The following is an 8,063-nucleotide window of genomic DNA, read 5'->3' as shown; positions in this document are numbered from 1 at the left end:
TCAAGCTTTCATTAGCAGTGAACAATGTCAATCCATTTTTAGATATGAGATTTGTTTACTTAGTCTGGTCTACTTTTTTTTGTTAGCAATAACATTCATCCTTTGATGCATAAAGAGGAAGCACATAATTTTGTCAATGATTGTACCAAGTATTTTTTCATTTAATAGTTATATAAATTAATTTATGATAGTGGATGAAAATGGTCATAATAATTATTTAATATTTTTATTCATTCAATTACTAGGTAAGTATCAAGTTTAAGATAGGGACATATATATTAAACCCCTTATTGATGAGTTGTTGAAGTTATGGAATTGGTTCATTATGTATAACATCTCTAGACTAGTAGAACAAAGAAAATTTTAATTCCATCCAATGCTTGTATGGACAATACATGATGCCCCTAAGCTAACTCATTTTTGTGCTATGTTATATTGTTAAGGTCACATATTTTTGGTACATTATAGTCCTTACACATTATGGTTGTATGCTTGACTTGAGCATGATAATTTTACATGATCCAATTGTACATGATCTTTTAGGTCTTCAAAAAAAGGAAAAATTTGCATGTCTAGTTTGTGGTTCAAAGATGCAATCTTGACATTCAAGAAGTTTAGGAAAGTAGGTTTTTGATAAGTTTAGGCAACTTCTCCACAATAATCATAAATATAAAATTACTAAAAAAAATATTTGTAATGGGAAAGAAGAGACAAAATCAAGTCCATAAAAGAATGACACCTCATTTTCGAAAGTTGGAATACAATTGACTAAATCTCCAAGGTAATGTCCATTTTGTGGTCCAAAGTTTGAAATTTATATTTTGATATTATCTTTTATTTAGTAATGATGTAATTGTTGCTTGTGAAGGTTATCAAGGTATCAATGACCAACTTCATATAGGAATAAAAAATTATTCTACTCAACTTAGTATGTTATCATACTACAAGGATCTCCCAATTGTGTATTTATTTTATGCAATGCATATTGGAAAGAAGGTAACAAAGAAACTATGAAAAATATTAGATGGAAGGAATGATAGAGAAAAAATTGATAAAATTTGAAATGGCATTCATGAATCCAATCATGCACTAAAATATTTCATTGAATCAAATAGCAATGGAGACTACATAGATATCAGTGCCCTTACTTGGTTATTAATAGAGCAACAAAGTGATGCATTAGGAGAAGTCATAAAAAAAAAAATTCTATGGGATTTATTGCAAATATAGATAATCTTGTATCAAAGAAAACAGATTTTGGGCCAGGTTTGAAAACACATGATTGGCTACCTTCATCAAGGTAAGTCATGTTCTCTATTTATAATATATTTGTAAAATTACATGTACTACCTATTGTATTATTTCATCATATATTGAAAAGATAATTTTTTAATAATTTCAGTATATACTACCTATATCCCTTCCACATCAATTTGTTAACAATATTAAACAATAATAATTTGGTTGAAGCCATGCCACTATTATGGGGCCTTTAGCTAACTAGGGAAATGCAAATTAAGGAGTTAACAATTGAGGGGGACTCCAAATTAATCATTGACTTGGTTAAGGGAGTGGCTAGACCTATTTGGAATATTTGAAACACCATTATGGATATCAAGCAAGTCTTGAACAGAATGGAAAATGTCCACCTGCATCACATCTATAGGGAAGGAAACAAAGTGGAAAATGTGATGGCTGCCATGGGGTTTAATACAATGGCAATCACATGCTGGAGGAATTGGGTTGATCTCAACAAAGATATTAAATCATTGATAATGATGGAAAGAGGTGGGAATAATATATGATGATAACTATAAACTTTAAAAGTAGCGCCAAATTTGGCAACATGGTTATAATGTTTGCTAAATTTAACAATGGATTTTTGGAAATAAGGGGAAGACATGGCTGTATAAATGGTAATCAGAGTGATTATGAATTAAGAGAGATGTCATTTCATAATTATGGTAACCCATTGCGACTTTCAAATTACTTCCCAATTGGAAGTACGAAAGATATCATTAATTGAGAGGTCAGAAAATGTTGGGGTGTGAAAATTATGATTTTATACATTCACAAATTCCATAATAATCTTGCATGGAATTTTGGAGCTCATCAAGCATGGGTCTACAAATTTTATTTGCTTGTTGTTAAAGGGGTTAAGGCAAATGCAGAGAGATTGTTGTTGAGAAAGTTCAGATGCGTATTACTGAAGAAGGGGAGCCAGAAATTGGTGAAATAGATATGGGTGGAGACTTGAATAGGTTGGAACCCACAAAAATAGAGAATTTTGATGATAGGATGGCCACCTGGTTTCTTTTGAAGGAAGGGGGTTTTTTGTCCTACATGCAGTTGATGGCGGGGTATGACAAGAACTGCATGCTCCAATTTGTTAATGGATGGAATGAGAGAAAGGTCACTATTAATGGAATCAGCTTCCAAGTCACTGAGGAAGTGATTTCCATGGTGATTGGCCTCTCAATAAAGGGGAAAAAATGGAGAAAGGTTACCAAAATTATTGATGAGCCAAATATGAATAGCTTCTTCACGGAAGATGAGGAGATGATTCATTATAAAGGAGGGTTTAAAAGAGATAAGCTACCCACCCCATGGGATGATGTGTGCCTAGTCCTTATGAGGTATCTGACATTGGAGGGCAAGTTTGGTGTCTATTATTACTATCAGTTCCCTTTATTACACCATTTTAGGAATAGGGATTTCATTTCTATCCCCTTTTATCTTCTACATTCCCTTGAGGATATGGTTGCTAATGTTAGAGAAAAAAGGAATAAAGGTTTAAATTTTACCATTATTCATCAAGGTTTAATCTTCTACTCTATCAATTTCACTCGATCATGTGCCCCCCTAGGGTGGTGGTGGTGGATAACTATTGCCACCACTAGAATTCACCCTTGAGCTCTAGTATGAACACTAAAATTCACACCCCTCGACCTTCCCATAGTAGTTAAAACAAGAAAAAGAAAAAACTTGATACAATAGTAGAACAAAGGGGAAACAAGAAGAAAAAAATTGAAAAACTAGTTGAGGTTGATGGAGAGGATTTAGAGGAGGAGACCGAGGGTAAGGTTGGTAGGAGATCTGGTAGGCTTGCACAATCTCAGGCTAGGTGCAAACAAAAATCCCTCAGATATCCAGTTGAGGAGGTTGAGGAAGATAGTTCAAAAAATAATACAGAAGGAAGGGAGGAGGAAGATAATTATAATTCCAAGAAGGATGATGGAAAGGAGGAGGTGGAGAAAAGTTTTAACTGGAGGGATAACTTGGTGGATAATGTTCAGATCCAGGCATCTATTGGTAATGTTGTGAATATAGAGATCACCCATGTGTTTACCAACTTTTCCCTCAAACCCATTACCTTTTGTGAAGAGAGCAGCAAGATGGACACTTCCCCCATAACTATTTCATCCCCAGTTAAGGATAATTCTAAGATTTCCTCTAACCCAAGGGTTTTGCAAGACAAAATCCAAGTGCTGAAATCTAAGGAGGAAGATTTAAAGGTAGAATCAAAGACTAGGGAAGGGACTGAGGTTCTTGAGGAACAATTTGCTAAATTAGAAAGGAGGGTTAAAACTTTGGATTAGGGGTTTTTTACCTTCTCCAAATTTGGCCTCAAAGTCACACATGATATAGCCACCACCCTTCAATTACTGGCATAGGAAAAGGAGGACACAAGTATGGATATGCAGGACCACAAGTTGCTCTTCAAGTTCCTTGCTAATGATTGGGCCCAGATCCCACTAGACATGAAGGGGGAGGGAAAAAAAGAAAATTAAGTTTCTTAGTTTACTGGGATCCTTGGATCCAAGACTTTTTTTTATGTTTTACTGTTAGTTAAGGTTTTGCTGGTATACAACTATAATTAAGACCCAGGATTGCCTATTATGCCAATTTTGGTTAGGTTGAATTTCATAGTTTGCTAGTTTTCTTGGCTTGGTTTTACCTTAGTTTCTCTTAAACTCTATTGTTTTTTGCAAACATTTGGAACTATGTTGATTTTTTGTTAGTCTTTTGTCTGTTGGTGGTTTCTGTTGGTAGTGTCTTGGTTACTAGTTTTTTTCTTGTATAGGCTGACCCCCTTATTTTGGTCACTTTTAATTTTAAAAATAATATTAAACAAGTTATATATGATCTTTGAAAATACATGAGGTTAGAAGTGTTATTTTTTAGATTTATTCTACATATATTATATTTATGAATTGCTTTACTTTTTATGTAATCTATTGTATATTTTTATCTGAAATATCCTTTATATGTTATTGCATGTTGAATATCTTTTAGATGGTTATCATCTAAATAAATTGATAAAATAGATATAAGATATTGGAAAAGAAAATTTCCATAGCTTATGTCTAAAATGCAAAATTTTCTACCTTCAACTTTTTTCAATGCTCAAAAACACAGCTCTTACATAAGTTGAGGAGATTGAATTGTTTGGACCTCTACAAACTAGGTCAATGTGGATGGTTGAGAGGCACTCAAAACTTATGAAGGGTTTGGTTTGACAAAGAGCACATCCTAAGGGTTCTATGGTAAACAATACCATGGTATACATTAGTGAATATCTTCTAAAGTTTGCAGCAAATATCCATGTAGCTCACATTTGGAATCCCAGCTCTATTAACAAATTTGAAAGGGAGTACCTAATGAGGAAAGACATACTAAGGAGAGTGAGTGGTAATTATAAGATGTTATTATAGTTAATTAATTCTTATCCATCATCAATGTAACTTGTTTTTAACTGGTCTAGTTGGTTTCTTTATAGTTGATCATGCAAAGGATGCACTACATTTGTACATTGAAAATAATATTGATTAGATGATGGTATGGATTTAACAAGCTCAAGAAAATGGTCACTCATTAGCATGGGATGGTGTTGCATCATTGGTTAAAGAAGCTCATCATAATGAATATTCCAATGTTATACAAATGGTACTTGATCTAACATATGGCTTAAGAGATAGAAAGGTGCATAGAAGATTACTAATCATGAGCCATAAGTCTAATATCAACTCAGACATTGATGCAAATAATTTGACATGTTTGAATAATTGCAAACCAAACACTTCAAAGCTGTGTACTACCATGGAAATAAATTTTGTATAAAAAATTTATACAAAACAAAAAAAACTTGTGATTTTGGGATAAGTGTAGTCTTCAAGGTCACCAATATTTTGTCTAGAAATGGCATACATCCTCAACAATCTGAAAAAACAATACTATGGTATTTTGGATGATATACTTGAGTGCAAATTTAATTCATCCAAATTAGTTCTATTTTTTTTCAAATGGTATAGGCTATGGCTGAATTGAAATGATCATAATAGGACTATTATTGAACATGGTACTAGATTTACAATGATTAATACAAGGTCATTTGAGCCTATTGGAGATAAGCCCTATGTTCTTCCAAGAGAATGCGAGAAAGTGTTTTTCTTTGGCATTCAACATAAACTAGATTGGTCATTTGTTGTTATACATGATCCAAGAGGAAGGCTTGTAAAGTATAATGTGATGGAAGAAGAAGATACTGAAGAATTCAAAGATGGAGAAAATGATGATCATGAATGGATATTACACAATGATGAAGAAGAAGATGAAAATGATGATTCTGGTGATGCTGATGATGATGGTAATGATAATGATCATGATCATGCTAATGAAGACATTGATGAACAAGGCGATTATGGTCATGTTGACGATGATCATAGTAACAGTGATGAAGATAATGATGATGGTGATGAAGATGATGGCAATGAAGACAATGATCAAAGTGAAAATTATGATGATGGTGATGATAATGATGGCATGGATGAAGATGATTATAAACGCCATGATCAATGAAATGTTTTTCGATGTATGATCAATGTCAAATGTGATGGGGTCATGATTTATTTATAGAAATTTTTTTAACTTATATGTTTTTATAATTAAGTTATTATGTGTTGGGATCTACTATCATGGATTATATACAATGTTGTGATCTACTGTCATGGATTATATACAATAATATTGCATAGCTACCACACATAAAGTAGAGATAAGGAATTTAAAATATACAATGATTTTGATGAATGTATTATGTAACTTTTGTCTTCTAAATAATTTGCAATATATTGATGGAAGGCCAAAAGCAACAGTGAATATTGCAAGATTTATAAATAGTTATGAAATTATGTCAACTAATAAGTGGCTGAATTTTATATTGCAAGATTTATAAAAAAGAGAAATCATGTTTTCATATGTGTGATAAAATCAATAAGTGCAAGGGAAGAGCCTCTGATAGATTACAATTTGAATCATGTAGGTTCAAAAATTATGTATCATGGAACTCATAAGTATAACATTTAAACCAATTGTCTCCAATTAATATTGAATCCAATATAGAATATACTATTTTATTAAATTAATTTTTTGGTAAGTCTATCACTTTTATTTCATTTATGATTGTAAAGAATTACTAATCTTTTGCATAGGGTAACATGGATAAAGCACAATGCGCAGGTGGGTATGTACCATCTCACACACCTTCTTCAGTGAAGGTAAACCTTAATTACTATAATTATACAAATTATATAGAAACAAATGTCATATTATTATATTCTTTTCTTTATGGTTTCAGATTTATTTTTATGGAATTTTACTGATATTGATGTTACAACTTGATACTTACTAATAGGGAAAAACAAAAATGACAATAGATCAAATACAATCTAAAATATAGGAACCATTTCTAGATGACATTTCTTGTAGTGTAAATCCTATATTCATGGCCCATAAACTCATACAAAAATACAATGATGAAATTCTTAACATTATCCTCAAGAGAAACATAATTGAGGATACAAAGGTACTAAAAGAAGAATTGACACTTAGAGTCGATTCTTTGAAGGTAAGAAATAATAAAACTTCACTAGATGTTTATATTTTATAGTATCTTATGGATCGTGATCTAAAATATTACGTGTTCTTCTACAAGATTTTGTGACACCTATGAGAATATGCGATCAATATGGTGAGATTTGTAATGCACAACTTGATGGGACTCAAAATTGCATTCCCCTTTTGGTACAATTCCAAAATTTTGAGTCACTTTTATCCCTATAAACATATATTCTTGCTTGTGTACTTGACTATCATTTTAAGGCCTAAGAGGTGTTTTATGTTTCTAACACCTTTCATTTATCATACCGATGTATTCTTCAATGATAAATTGGCATTTCAAGTCATTATGTGAAGTTCTATTTCGAGTAGTGTTCATTTTTGTATTTTTACCTAAGTGTCATATAGTGATAGGAGGCCTTGTTTGCATTTGAATATCTTATACCTATTAATGTTTCATGACTCACTACTTTGGGATTATTTAGTATGCATATCAAAAAACCTATGTTTCAATTTTTGAGTCATTTTGATATGTTTTGACTAGGTTTTAAATCCCTCAAAGTTGGCTACTTATCTTTGTCATGCTAATGCATATTTCTCAAAAATTCAGGAAGCCTTGTTTGACCTATTATATCTTTGACCCAGATAACCATACTGAGAAAAAAAAATTTGCATTACATTTTAGAGGTCACACACTTGCTATGTTTTAGATTTGAGCTTGTGACAAATTTGTTTAATACATTTTCGAATGTGACTCTAAATGTAATTTATAACTTTTTACTAGTGTTAGATTGGCCGGTACCCCTATTCAGGATCTCATAACTCTTATTCTATAATAGGTGGGATCAAATAGTTTGTACCACTACATTCTAATCTCAAAATACTTCAAGTATGCCAATTTTAAACCTTGACGAATCAGTCTAAACACTTTTCCATGGCCATTCCACTTGTGAAAACCTGTGTTCTATTGATGTTTCCAGTCCTGCAATTCTAAGTACCCCATTTCCTGCACTTGCCAAATGCATCCTATTATTTTTCATAAGCTTAAATCATATAATTATATTCTCCTCATGGAAACAAACTGATTTCCTAATTTTCAAGCCTTCAGGTATTCGTTTTCCTAGTTTGCAAAGCTAAAACTATACATATTTTATGGTTTTCTGGCA

This window comes from Cupressus sempervirens, chromosome 1 (assembly GCF_028749045.1).
Source record: "Cupressus sempervirens isolate cs-2001-9-10 chromosome 1, ASM2874904v1, whole genome shotgun sequence".
Lineage (NCBI taxonomy): Eukaryota > Viridiplantae > Streptophyta > Pinopsida > Cupressales > Cupressaceae > Cupressus > Cupressus sempervirens.
The sequence above is the reverse complement of the archived record's forward strand: the minus strand, read 5'-3'. Positions refer to the sequence as shown.